The sequence below is a fragment of the Salmo trutta genome, unplaced genomic scaffold, assembly GCF_901001165.1.
Source record: "Salmo trutta unplaced genomic scaffold, fSalTru1.1, whole genome shotgun sequence".
NCBI lineage: Eukaryota > Metazoa > Chordata > Actinopteri > Salmoniformes > Salmonidae > Salmo > Salmo trutta.
The window spans coordinates 3645672-3661189 of record NW_021822962.1 but is presented as its reverse complement, the minus strand read 5'-3'; the positions used below and the strand labels follow the sequence as shown (position 1 = coordinate 3661189).

At 44.3% G+C, this 15518-nt stretch overlaps 1 long non-coding RNA gene and 1 pseudogene across 1 annotated transcript; one reads left to right on the top strand and one right to left on the bottom strand.

Moving 5' to 3' along the window:
• Nucleotides 1-1888: 1888 nt before the first annotated feature.
• On the bottom strand, nt 1889-3453 carry LOC115187652 (polysialoglycoprotein-like; annotated as a pseudogene).
• A 2299-nt stretch (nt 3454-5752) lies between these two features.
• Nucleotides 5753-7029, top strand: LOC115187735 (uncharacterized). Its single transcript, XR_003876124.1, has 3 exons — nt 5753-5779; nt 5966-6029; nt 6566-7029. It is a non-coding gene; the product is annotated as an uncharacterized LOC115187735 (long non-coding RNA).
• The last annotated feature ends 8489 nt before the right edge of the window (nt 7030-15518 follow it).

Genomic DNA, 15518 nt, shown 5'->3' with positions numbered 1-15518 from the left:
AGCCAATATGAAACAAACGGTTAAAATTACAAAAGGTTGCAGCATATGTTGTGTAAATGGTGATCTCATACAGCTGTCAACTCTTGTCACTGCAATCCATTTCACATTTGCTAGCTACCTTTTAGATCGAAGCCCATATAGAATGATAGAAGATATGATAGAAGCCCATCTCCTACTGTAAATAACCTACACACTGTGTGTGTGTGTAGCCAGCCAGGTAGAAAAATGACAGAAAAAAGAAGACGGACAGAGTATTTTTCAGTACACCAAAACGCAAAGTAAAAACCCTAGTAGCCTAATATCTCAAAGACTAGTTGATAAAATGTTCATAAGAAAGAAGTGAAATGCTAATGAAAATGTTTCACAATGTCATTAGGCAGAGCAGGCCAACAGATGGGCACACAGACAGCAGAGCTGGGGACAGACTGGCAGAGACAGGGAGTCTTTGTTTGGCAACATTATGAAGGTTCTCCATTTTTGACTTGTAAAATAGGAACATAATTGGAAAATGCCATGGATACCCCCACTCTCAACTTACACTGGTGACTGAACTAAGATTTGTAAAGGCAATGGTATTGCTGTTGTGATTAGTTGTGTAGTTTTGGGTACCGGTAGTTAGGAGTACGGCAAACACCTTATTTCTTTGGTTCCTCAATATACATTTACCATATTACAACGTAGGCTGTGTGTTACAGCACTACTTTGGTGTCCCCCTCAGAATTGCTCGAGAACATTTCATGTAATTGGCCCCTCCAAAGTTGATATCAGATTTTCGCCCCTGCTACATAAAATAACTGGAAGGCCTACCCTGTAGCAAACAAAATATTTGCATAGGCCGTAACGGTGTTAACTTGCTTCAAAACAGGCTGAATTCAGGTTGGCATAAGCGAGTAAAGCGGTGCCACAGAAATTGTTTTGAATTAAGCAGATACCTACCGGTAGCTCAAAAGTTGGAGCCAATTTTGTTGCTGTATTAACTGCATTTAAAGGTTGCGTGTACATGCTTCTTTGAATTCACGGCGACTATAAGTACGGTATACTACGACGCACACCCCGAGCGTTGATCATGCGAATAGAGAAGGCCTGTATGAACAGACTTCACCTCACGCTTTTCATAGAAATTAACCGGTTAATTTCTCCCATGTAATCGGAGTGGGTGGAAAATCCTGGTAAAACTGTTCCCCCCCCCCCATCAAACCCTAGGTTAGAGGTGCTACAAGCAACTCTGGGAGAGCTAGGACCTGATAGCAGCCTGCCAGCTAAAACAGGTTAGCATTGACTTATTTAACCTGAAAGTTTGGATTGTCACTGGGATATGAAGACCAACCGCCAAAACGATGGGCTAATGAGACGAGAGCTGGTTTCACATGTAAGCATTCACTAATAGGAAACCAAGTCAGTCAGGAGAGAAGACACCCAGCAGAGTAATTTAAATGCAAGTTGACAACCGTGATATTAGTTAGCACTGAAACCACGATTCTAGCAACATCCTCATATGTACCAACCCCAGACACTGTGTTCCACAACCATCAAGTTAAAATGAACTAGAACCCATTCCACATCATGTGATGCTACTAGCATATATTGACCAACACTGAGCAAATGTAGCTTAAACACAGGGGTCAAAGTATTACTATATTGCTGAGGCCCAAAGCATGGTTATAATGCAAAATAAATGTTGCTAAGTAGGAACCGCCAAAACAGTACTGAGGACACAAGTATTACAGTTAATGTTTAATTGAGGCCAAAACAAGCAAATGCAGTTACACACACAAACAACCTGGACTAGAGTACCATGAACTCTTGCATGGAACCCGAGCACCATGTCCCACGTCAGATATCCATGTTTGTGGTCAACGGGGGCTCCGATGAAGCGGCGAACAGTTCCTCAAAGGGCATGGTCTGACGGGCCAGTCGCAGCTTCGGAGGTAGCGTCGTCAGACGGCCAGCTCCAGCTTCAGAGGTAGCGTCGTCAGCGGGGCCAGTTCGCAGCTTCAGAGGTTAGCGTCGTCAGACGGGCCAGTCGCAGCTTCAGAGGTAGCGTCGTCAGACGGGGCCAGTCGCAGCTTCAGAGGTAGCGTCGTCAACGGGCCAGTCGCAGCTTCAGATGGGTAGCGTCGTCAGACGGGCCAGTCGCAGCTTCAGAGGTAGCGTCGTCAGACGGGCCAGGCGCAGCTTCAGAGGTAGCGTCGTCAGACGGGCCAGTCGCAGCTTCAGAGGTAGCGTCGTCAGACGGGCCAGGTCGCAGCTTCAGAGGTAGCGTCGTCAGACGGGCCAGTCGCAGCTTCAGAGGGTAGCGTCGTCAGACGGGGCCAGTCGCAGCTTCAGAGGGTAGCGTCGTCAGACGGGCCAGGTCGCAGCTTCACAGAGGTAGCGTCGTCAGACGGGCCAGTCGCAGCTTCAGAGGTAGCGTCGTCAGACGGGCCAGTCGCAGCTTCAGAGGTCGCGTCGTCAGACGGCCCAGTCGCAGCTTCCGCGGTAGCGTCGTCAGACGGGCCAGTCGCAGCTTCAGAGGTAGCAGGTCGTCAGACGGGCCAGTCGCAGCTTCAGAGGTAGCGTCGTCAGACGGGCCAGTCGCAGCTTCAGAGTAGCGTCGTCAGAGGACATGCGCCTCAGCTTCTCCTCAGAGGACAGGGCATCATTTGCCTGAGAGCTACCATGGTTTGGAGACGCTTGGGATTCCTACTTCATTAGTCCTCTAAATACTCTAGAGAAAAAACAAAAGGAACAGTTGGGGTATTCTACAGCAACACATCTGTTCCACACGGTCTAGGCCGATTGCCAGTCGAATGTTGAACATCAACCCAACACAGTTTTCAAAGTATATGTTTCAGGCCGTACCTTCTCTGTCTTGTTTAGCGTCAGACCCTATGGATCGGAGCAAGGCCAGGGCATGCTCAATGGAGACGTCATTTGATGACAGCTCTGAAAAACGTAGGTTAAGGTACACAAGCAAAATTACCAAATCAAAGGCTTTGCCAACGTTATTTAGACTGAGTTACTCTATGGTGTTGAATGAGTGTCAAACACAGCAGCACCATAGACACAGTGACAAAGAACATAGCTAGAAGGGTTGTGGAAAGAAACACTTACCTCCAAGTCTCCTCTGCAGAGAGACTTGATCTTGCTTCTGGGACTTTCCAACAGGGTAACAAGAAACTGAGGAGAAAGTGTTGACAGAAGTTCAGTTCACACAAAACAGCTACATATATTAATAATAGCAGTGAAGAATAAAAGATGACCAATGCGGAAGAAACAGACAGTCAAATTTGAATCTCCAACTTATAAAGTTAAGCATATTTCCCAAACAAATCCCTTCAATCCAAATAAAACGTTAGTGAACCAACCTTTGACAACCCCCACAGTCATCACAAAGAGCAGCAATTCTCTCACACCTCCCATGATCATGAGAATAGTCTGTGTTATCAACAGGTAATGTCTTCCCATGGCCTGTATGAGGCTTATATAGGCCACTAATGACCGTTTACCTGACAAACATGACTTAACGATCAATTAACAAGCTTGATTGAGGTGTTACATTCAGATAGAAATAGACCATGTAGAACATATGTTGATTCTTTGGTGGGCAGGCAATCTTTTCTACTCCATATATTGCATTTATATCTGTAATGTTTAACCCTAATGGTCTCAGAATCTTCAAAGATATTAGGGGGAAATAAACACTGTACCCAAATCCACTTTTTACAATGTTCCTGGGAAATGGGTAGGCCTCCACCATATAGTCCTTCACAGTTTTACAGCTGTGATATATTTATTTATTTACATAGATCACATACTTAAATATATATATGTTAGCTGTAGGTAGCTTTGGGATAAAATTCCCATATTGTATTGTTACTAACATAAATCATAATATATCATATTTTCCTCATTTGCTCTGTAGGAGGATGTGGATGGCTGCAAACTTTCTACTTTTAAACTCGGACAAAACAGAGATGCTTGTTCTAGGTCCCAAGAAACAAAGAGATCTTCTGTTGAATCTGACAATTAATCTGGATGGCTGTACAGTCGTCTCAAATAAAACTGTGAAGGACCTCGGCGTTACTCTGGACCCTGATCTCTCTTTTGAAGAACATATCAAGACTGTTTCAAGGACAGCTTTTTTCCATCTACGTAACATTGCAAAAATCAGAAACTTTCTGTCCAAAAATGACGCAGAAAAATGAATCCATGCTTTTGTTACTTCTAGGCTGGACTACTGCAATGCTCTACTTTCCGGCTACCCGGATAAAGCACTAAACAAACTTCAGTTAGTGCTAAATACGGCTGCTACAATCCTGACTAGAACCAAAAAATGTGATCATATTACTTCAGTGCTAGCCTCCCTACACTGGCTTCCTGTTAAGGCAAGGGCTGATTTCAAGGTTTTACTGCTAACCTACAAAGCATCACATGGGCTTGCTCCTACCTATCTTTCCGATTTGGTCCTGCCTTACATACCTACACGTACGCTACGGTCACAAGACGCAGGCCTCCTAATTGTCCCTAGAATTTCTAAGCAAACGGCTGGAGGTAGGGCTTTCTCCTATAGAGCTCCATTTTTATGGAATGGTCTGCCTACCCATGTGAGAGACGCAGACTCAGTCTCAACCTTTAAGTCTTTACTGAAGACTTATCTCTTCAGTAGGTCCTATGATTAAATATAGTCTGGCCCAGGAGTGTGAAGGTGAACGGAAAGGCTGGAGCAACGAACCGCCCTTGCTGTCTCTGCCTTGCCGGTTCCCCTCTTTCCACTGGGATTCTCTGCCTCTAGCCCTATTACAGGGGCTGAGTCACTGGCTTACTGGTGTTCTTCCATGCCGTCCATGGGAGGGGTGCGTCACTTGAGTGGGTTGAGTCACTGACGTGGTCTTCCTGTCTGGGTTGGCGCCCCCCCCCCCCCCTTGGGTTGTGCCATGGCGGAGATCTTTGTGGGCTATACTCGGCCTTGTCTTCGGACGGTAAGTTGGTGGTTGTAGACATCCCTCTAGTGGTGTGGGGGCTGTGCTTTGGCAAAGTGGGTGTCTGTCCGGGGGATGGGGCCACAGTGTCTTCTGATCCCTCCTGTCTCAGCCTCCAGTATTTATGCTGCAGTAGTTTATGTGTCGGGGGGCTAGGGTCAGTCTGTTACATCTGGAGTATTCTCTTGTCTTATCCGGTGTCCTGTGTGAATTTAAATATGCTCTCTCTCTTTCTCTCTTTCTTTCTTTCTTTCTCTCGGAGGACCTGAGCCCTAGGACCATGCCTCAGGACTACCTGGCATGATGACTCCTTGCTGTCCCCAGTCCACCTGGCCATGCTGCTGCTCCAGTTTCAACTGTTCTGCCTGCGGCTACGGAACCCTGACCTGTTCACCGAATGTGCTTGTTGCACCCTCGACAACTACTATGATTATTATTATTTGACCATGCTGGTCATTTATGAACATTTTAACATCTTGACCATGTTCTGTTATAATATCCACCCGGCACAGCCAGAAGAGGACTGGTCACCCCTCATAGCCTGGTTCCTCTCTAGGTTTCTTCCTAGGTTTTTGGCCTTTCTAGGGAGTTTTTCCTAGGGAGTTTTTCCTAGCCACCGTGCTTCTTTCACATGCATTGCTTGCTGTTTGGGGTTTTAGGCTTGGTTTCTGTACAGCACTTTGAGATTTCAGCTGATGTACGAAGGGCTATATAAATACATTTGATTTGATTTAAGGTGTTGCTGCATGTTTGTTGTGGACGCATCGTCACTCTTGATGTTCTTTTTCGAGATTGCAAGTGAAACACCTTTAGATGTGGTAAGTGCCAGTTGGTAACTTTTCCTCACACTTGCTTGTTTAAGGTATGGATGCAACACCCCAGTATGTCTGCAGGGGCTGGTCATTGAGATTTACCATGTTACACATGCTACTAGACTAACATTCCAAGTAAATATGTTACAAGTCTGAACTGGACGTCCTTGTCTTTCCTCAACTAATTGAAAGCTCAGGGACAGACATCCTGAACGACTTTGATGTCAGAGCTCCCATCAACCCTCTACACCTCGCTGTGAGTAAAGTCTACCTGCTCCTGTAGTGGTCTCCATATGACAAATGGCACCCTATTCCCTATTTAGTACACTACTTTTGACCAGATCCTTATAGGCCCTGATCAAAAGTAGTTCACTACATAGGGAATAGGGTGCTATCTGGGAAGCAGGCATGGTGTTGATTTTCCACAGGAAGTTGACTGTCCAGACAGACTCACACACCAAATTCCTATCTATTCCTGATTCGTGTAAAATACATGCATATTCTACACAGTGATGATGAGGATGATTTCCTTGTTTTGCCATTTGAGTTAATCAACCTCAGAGGAGAAGTAGAGTGTTTGTTTCTCAATCCCACGCTTGGCAGGGACCTCCGATGTTGATGCTGGGCGGGAGCAAAAAAGGGCTCCCGATTGAAAGACTCTGGTCTACTTTAGAGGTCTAGCACTGTATTTCTGTTCAGGCGTACCACTGGTCTACTATAGGACATTGATTATATATCTATTCAGGCGTACCACTGGACTTTGCTTGAGACTGTGTTTGTGTTTCTATTCAGGCGTACCACGGCCACCACCATGCTATGGAGGTCCTGGTTCAGTCTCTGCTGGATCTAGACGTGAGGGACAGCCAGGGGCGCACCCTCTGGACCTGTCTGCCTTAAAAAGTAATGAAGAGAGGTTGGGCCAGTGCGTTGTGGCCAGGGGGTTTTCATAACCAAGTAATGAAGAGATGGAGATTGGATCCAGAGGGTTGGAGACAGGAGGTTGGAGCCAGTGGGTTGGGACCCAGTGTGTCGGGACCCAGTGTGTCAAGTTTGCTGACGACACGAAGGCGATGAGAGGTCAGAGACTTGGCATTGTGGTGCCAGGACAACCTCTCCCTCAATGCCAGTAAGACCAAGGAGCTGATCGTGGACTACAGGAGCAAGAGGGGAGAGCACGTCCCCATCCAAGATAGAACGACCAAAGGGGGCGGTGTTGCAATCTACTGCAGAGATAGCCTGCAGAGTTCTGTCCTGCTATCCAGGTCTGTACCCAAACAATTTGAACTTCTACTTTTAAAAATCCACCTCTCCAAAAACAAGTCTCTCACCGTTGCCGCCTGCTATAGACCCCCCTCGGCCCCTAGCTGTGCTCTGGACACCATATGTGAACTGATTGCCCCCATCTATCTTCAGAGCTCGTGCTACTAGGTGACCTAAACTGGGACATGCTTAACACCCCAGCCATCCTACAATCCAAGCTTGATGCCCTCAATCTCACACAAATTATTAATGAACCCACCAGGTACAACCCCAAAGCCGCAAACACTGGCACCCTCATAGATATCATCCTAACCAACGTGCCCTCTAAATACACCTCTGCTGTTTTCAACCAAGATCTCAGCGATCACTGCCTCATTGCCTGCACCCGTAATGGGTCAGCGGTCAAACGACCTCCACTCATCATGGTCAAACGCTCCCTGAGAAATTTTCAACGAGCAAGCCTTTCTAATCGACCTGGCCCTGGTATCCTGGAAGGATATTGACCTCATCCCGTCAGTAGAGGATGCCTGGTTATTTTTTTTAAATGCCTTCCTCTCCATCTTAAATAAGCATGCCCCTTTCAAGAAATTTAGAACGAGGAACAGATATAGCCCTTGGTTCTCCCCAGACCTGACTGCCCTTAACCAACACAAAAATATCCTGTGGCGTTCTGCATTAGCATCGAACTGCCCCCCGCGATATGCAACTTTTTAGGGAAGTTAGAAACCAATACACACAGGCAGTTAGAAACGCCAAGGCTAGCTTTTTCAAACAGAAATTTGCTTCGTGCAACTCCAACTCTAAAAAGTTCTGGGACATTGTAAAGTCCATGGAGAATAAGAACACCTCCTCCCAACTGCCCACTGCACTGAGGATAGGAAACTTTGTCACCACCGATAAGCCCACTATAATTGAGAATTTCAATAAGCATTTTTCTACGGCTGGCCATGCTTTCCACCTAACTACCCCTACTGCATTCAACAGCACTGCACCCCCCACAGCTACTCGCCCAAGCCTCCCCCATTTCTCCTTCTCCCAAATCCATTCAGCTGATGTTCTGAAAGAGCTGCAAAATCTGGACCCCTACAAATCAGCTGGGCTTGACAATCTGGACCCTTACTTTCTAAAATGATCTGCCGAAATTATTGCAACCCCTATTACTAGCCTGTTCAACCTCTCTTTCGTGTCGTCTGAGATTCCCATAGATTGGAAAGCAGCTGCTGTCATCCCCCTCTTCAAAGGAGGTGACACTCTTGACCCAAATTGCTACAGACCTATATCCATCCTACCCTGCCTTTCTAAGGTCTTCGAAAGCCAAGTCAACAAACAGATTACTGACCATTTCGAATCCCACCGCACCCTCTCCGCTATGCAATCTGGTTTCAGAGCTGGTCATGGGTGCACCTCAGCCACGCTCAAGGTCCTAAACGACATCGGAACCGCCATCGACAAGAAACAATACTGTGCTGCCGTATTCATTGACCTGGCCAAAGCTTTTGACTCTGTTAATCACCACATCCTCATCGGCAGACTCAGTAGCCTTGGTTTCTCAAACGATTGCGTCGCCTGGTTCACCAACTACTTCTCTGACAGAGTTCAGTGTGTCAAATCGGAGGGCCTACTGTCTGGACCTCTGGCAGTCTCTATGGGGGTACCACAGGGTTCAATTCTTGGGCCAACTCTTTTCTCTGTATACATAAATGATGTCGCTCTTGCTGCTGGTGAATCTCTGATCCACCTCTACACAGACGGCTCCATTCTGTATACTTCTGGCCCTTCTTTGGACACTGTGTTAACAACCCTCCAGACGAGCTTCAATGCCATTCAACTCTCCTTCCGTGGTCTCCAACTGCTCCTAAACACAAGTAAAACTAAATGCATGCTCTTCAACCGATCGCTGCCTGCACCTGCCCGCCTGTCCAGCATCACTTCTCTGGACGGTTCTAACTTATTCAGGCGTACCACGGCCACCACCATGCTATGGAGCTCCTGGTTCAGTCTCTGCTGGATCTAGACGTGAGGGACAGCCAGGGGCGCACCCTCTGGACCTGTCTGCATTAAAAAGCCATGTGGAGTGTGTTGACGTCCTCATCAACCAGGGAGCCTCCATCCTGGTTAAAGACTTCACCCTGAAGAGGACGCCCATCCACACTGCAGGTACACATAGAATATCACATAGAGCTTCTGTAATTAAAAAGTTTTCCTGACCAAGATGGCCATTTGTTTGGTCATGTTGCTAGGACGACAATGTCCACTCTAGGGATGTTACATGGTATAGTGTGAAAATGCCCACTAGACACTGAACTAAGGTCATTTTTTGTCATGTTCTCCACTAATGATTGAGGATCTAGGGAGGGTAAGCTGATCCTACATCAGTGCACAGGGGAGACTTCTATCCAGAGCCAGGTACACAGCTAGCAGGTGACAGGCTTCAATGGCCTCAGCCCCAAAATTCTTTATTATCTGCTGTGTTAACATCATGAGGATGTCATCTAGCAACACCACTGTTACTGATATCTGTCTGTTCATGTGAAGGTTATAGTCGTCCAGCAATCTGCTCATATCCTCTCTGTTTATCCTCCTCTAGCTACCAACGGTCAATCATCTGACATTCTTATATCCTCTCTGTTTATCCTCCTCTAGCTACCAACGGTCAATCATCTGACATTCTTATATCCTCTCTGTTTATCCTCCTCTAGCTACCAACGGTCAATCATCTGACATTCTTATATCCTCTCTGTTTATCTTCCTCTAGCTACCAACGGTCAATCATCTGACATTCTTATATCCTCTCTGTTTATCTTCCTCTAGCTACCAACGGTCATTCGGAGTGTTTGCGTTTGCTGATTGGAAATGCTTACCTCCAGAGTGCAGTGGACGTTCAAGACGTTCAAGTCACTTGGGTTTTGGGTACAATTCCTGAAATAAAGAGATTTTGACACTAGCCTGCTTCCCAAATGGCAACCTATACCCTACTTGGTGTACTACTGTAATCCAAAGCCCTATGGGCTCAGGTCAAAAGTAGTGTACGGTATAGGGAATAGGGTTGCCATTTGGGAATCAGCCTGGTTATTACCAGTTTTTTGTCTTTTCCACCCTTGTCTGTCACCACAGCCAAATATGTGCTGAACTCCACCCCTGTGGAGACACTCAGATGCTCGAAGTCCCCTGACACTGCTCTTGTTAAGGACAGGAGCCGCCCTCCGTCTGTGAGAAGTGAGACGCCATTTTCAAAAGTCCGTTTGACTAAAAGGTCTAAAGCCCTTGTGTCTTCGAGTGGCTCCTCCACAGACCACCATGTAATTGACACATGCAGTGAGGATGTCACTCTGCCCACCAGGAGTGTGTCAGTTATGAGCGACACCAGTTTGAAGAGAGCCTCTCCTCTCCATGGTAGTGGATTGAGTGAAAGTTGTGAAACTCTTGTGGCTCTACAAGACGGAACAGTGGCAGTCAGCCAAGAAGGCTTTAGCAAAACTGCAAAGAAGACGCTCAGCTTGATCCTAAATGTGATCAAGTGCAGATTGGCCAACTCTGAGAGTTCATCTGTTGGGCAGAATGCAAGTGAGGAGTGTCTGATAGCCACTAACATGTTAGACTCTCTACTGGAGAGCCTTGACCTGTTGTCTGACATGAGCGCTGCCGATGAGATCACAAGGACAGAATGCCATACTTCTAACGCAATGGACAAGACAGGTTCACAGTCAGCGCTTGTGAGCCAACAAGAAATAAACATATCTGACACCAGTATCATAGTGAAAACTATAATGGACACATTGAAGACAGACGACCCAGAGATGACTTCAGCAGAAGAAAATCTGGATAGGCTCCTGTCAATTGAAGCCCTTAAGATGCGTCTGGCAACCTGATCGCAAAGGTCCATGGTCTCATTCAGGAGATAACCATTAGCCGCCAGCTTCAATCCATGACTGGCCACAGAAGCCTCTCTCAACCAGCGCTGCCAAAGCCAGCACTGAGGAAGCTGTCAAAGGACGATGCGTCAGAGCTCGTTTACAGCTTTGCCCAGACTTCTGTTAGCAGACTCCTGGGGCAGTGTTTGGGTAGGCCTATGCCACCCACCGCTGACAGGGTTTTGGATCAGGTCATCAAGTTGATGACAGACATGGTGATGGACAGCTTGACTGATTTGTCCAAGTCTGCAATGGAGGATGGTAAGTGAAAGTACCTCTTTTCATCTGCATAGGACTTCATTGTAACATGATGCTCAATACATTGCGTTTTATGATGTGAACTTTGCTGGTTGCGTCCAAAATGGCACCTTCTTCCATGTTTAGTGCACTACTTTTGACCAGAGCCAGACCCTATGGGCCCTGTTCAAAAGTTGTGCACTATAAAGAGAAGAGAATGCCTTTTGGGACGCAGTGACTGCTTTCCATTGTTGCGTCCTCTTCTCCCAGTTATTGCACCCAGGTCGGTCACACCAGCTTGCTCTTCTTACTTAGACACCAGCAATGTCGCAAGTGACATCACTCATCGTGTTGTGGCTGACCTTAATGCTACTGAGGAATTCCCTGCCAGGGGCCTTATCCCGGCTGATGTAAAGGATGACGGCACGGCCCGCCTTCCCTCTGCCAGGTGGGAAGAGACTAAGAAGAACAGGAAGTGGCGCTTCCTACCCAAAGTTGGCAAGATTCCAAAGATCAGGATGAAGGTAGGGGGCTCTGTGTTTTGAGATTACCTCTGTAAGGCATGTTCTGAAATGTACCCTACAGATTCACTAAACCCCTATCGTCTCAGCATTAGAACAATGCTGTTGTCATTGTCTTTAGGAGGTTGAGTGAGGCCGCTGTAATACAATCCTAATACACATGGGAGAGAGTCAATGTCCGTGTCCTAAATTGACCCCTATTCTTTATATAGTGCACTACTTTTGACCAGAGCACTATGGGCCCTTGTCAAAAGTAGTGGCTTATGTGGCCAATAGGGTGCCTTTTGGGATGCACATCAGATATTTTACACAGGCTCAGTTGTCCTGATGTTTTTTATTTCACCTTCATTTAAGAAGGCAAGTCAGTTAAGAACAAATTCTTATTTACAATGACGGCCTAGGAACAGTGGGTTAATTGCCTTGTTCAGGGGCAGAACGACCCTTGTCAGATCAGGGGTTCGATCTTGCAACTTTTGGGTTAAAAGTCCAAAGCTCTAACCACTAGGCTACCTGCCGCCCCATGTGTTTTGTCAACAGCTGATTATGACAATTGTGGAACGGAAGAGCCACCCTGAACAGGATGCGCTGCCTACCAAACGTCTCAGAGAGTCTCGTATTTCACAGGATAAGTGATAAGCATTGATAATGTCATATTGATGTATCACCCTATGACCAGCTTGTTAAAACAGTGACTACAGATACAGGATGGACAGAAAGGCAGACAGACAGACGGACAGACAAACACACAAGTTCATTTTCTGATTATGAAATATTCTTATCACAGATGCTGAGTGTGAGGTTCCAGAGGTTCCATCCACTTCCCCACCCAAGGAGGACCTGACAACCACACTGGCCCCTGCTCCCCAGGAGTCCCAGTCCCGTAAACGCCCTCTCATAGTCTGGGTGTTACGAACTATCTCCAGAGCCGTCTCTAAACCATTCAGAGGAGCTTTTGGGAAGAAGAATTAGCCAAATGCCTGATTTTATTACTATTTTAATCAGAGCCTTTATTTAATAAAACATTGCTGCATTGATTTCTGTCTATAGTAGACTTACTGTTTGAGCAAGATAATGGTAAAGTACTTCAAACCACATAGTCAAACGTATTCATATTTAAGTACTGTTTATGATTATTGATTGTGGAAATCCCATTTTAATACAGAAAAGATGTCGTCACATATAAAGACAGATAGGAGAAAACTCCGTACACTTTATCTTGGCCAGGTCGCAATTGTAAATGAGAACTTGTTCTCAACTTGCCTACCTGGTTAAATAAAGGTGAAATAAATAAAATAAAAACATGATCAAGCCACAACTAAAGCCATGAACGGATAAGATTATTATACTTTTATTTCAACAAGGAACACAGACTGAGACCAAGGTCTCTTATACAGCTGGGCCCTGCGTATACATGTTACACATTCAGTTTAGCTACAATGATTAAGAAACTACACAAGACAAACAAAACGATCACAGGTAACACAACAAGGCAACCAAAACGATCACAGATAACACAACAAGACAAACAAAACGATCACAGATAACACAACAAGACAAACAAAACGATCACAGATAACACAACAAGACAAACAAAACAATCACAGATAACACAACACAACAAGACAAACAAATCGATCACAGATAACACAACAAGGCAAACAAAACGATCACAGATAACACAACAAGGCAAACAAAACGATCACAGATAACACAACATGACAAACAAAACGATCACAGATAACACAACAATACAAAAAAAACGATCACAGATAACACAATAAGACAAACAAAACGATCACAGATAACACAACAAGACAAACAAAACGATCACAGATAACACAACAAGACAAACAAAATGATCACAGATAACACAACAAGACAAACAAAACGATCACAGATAACACAACAAGACAAACAAAACGATCACAGATAACACAACAAGACAAACAAAACGATCACAGATAACACAACAAGACAAACAAAACGATCACAGATAACACAACAAGACAAACAAAACGATCACAGATAACACAACAAGACAAAAAAAACGATCACAGATAACACAACAAGGCAAACAAAACGATCACAGATAACACAACAAGGCAAACAAAACGATCACAGATAACACAACAAGACAAACAAAACGATCACAGATAACACAACAAGACAAACAAAACGATCACAGATAACACAAGACAAACAAAACGATCACAGATAACACAACAAGACAAACAAAACGATCACAGATAACACAACAAGACAAACAAAACGATCACAGATAACACAACAAGACAAACAAAACGATCACAGATAACACAACAAGACAAACAAAACAATCACAGATAACACAACAAGACAAAAAAAACGATCACAGATAACACAACAAGACAAACAAAACGATCACAGATAACACAACAAGACAAACAAAACGATCACAGATAACACAACAAGACAAACAAAACGATCACAGATAACACAACAAGACAAACAAAACGATCACAGATAACACAACATGACAAACAAAACGATCACAGATAACACAACAATACAAAAAAAAACGATCACAGATAACACAATAAGACAAACAAAACGATCACAGATAACACAACAAGACAAACAAAACGATCACAGATAACACAACAAGACAAACAAAATGATCACAGATAACACAACAAGACAAACAAAACGATCACAGATAACACAACAAGACAAACAAAACGATCACAGATAACACAACAAGACAAACAAAACGATCACAGATAACACAACAAGACAAACAAAACGATCACAGATAACACAACAAGACAAAAAAAACGATCACAGATAACACAACAAGGCAAACAAAACGATCACAGATAACACAACAAGGCAAACAAAACGATCACAGATAACACAACAAGACAAACAAAACGATCACAGATAACACAACAAGACAAACAAAACGATCACAGATAACACAAGACAAACAAAACGATCACAGATAACACAACAAGACAAACAAAACGATCACAGATAACACAACAAGACAAACAAAACGATCACAGATAACACAACAAGACAAACAAAACGATCACAGATAACACAACAAGACAAACAAAACAATCACAGATAACACAACAAGACAAAAAAAACGATCACAGATAACACAACAAGACAAACAAAACGATCACAGATAACAGAACAAGACAAACAAAACGATCACAGATAACACAACAAGACAAACAAAACGATCACAGATAACACAACAAGACAAACAAAACGATCACAGATAACACAACATGACAAACAAAACGATCACAGATAACACAACAATACAAAAAAAACGATCACAGATAACACAATAAGACAAACAAAACGATCACAGATAACACAACAAGACAAACAAAACGATCACAGATAACACAACAAGACAAACAAAATGATCACAGATAACACAACAAGACAAACAAAACGATCACAGATAACACAACAAGACAAACAAAACGATCACAGATAACACAACAAGACAAACAAAACGATCACAGATAACACAACAAGACAAACAAAACGATCACAGATAACACAACAAGACAAACAAAACGATCACAGATAACACAAAAAGACAAAAAAACGATCACAGATAACACAACAAGGCAAACAAAACGATCACAGATAACACAACAAGGCAAACAAAACGATCACAGATAACACAACAAGACAAACAAAACGATCACAGATAACACAACAAGACAAACAAAACGATCACAGATAACACAAGACAAACAAAACGATCACAGATAACACAACAAGACAAACAAAACGATCACAGATAACACA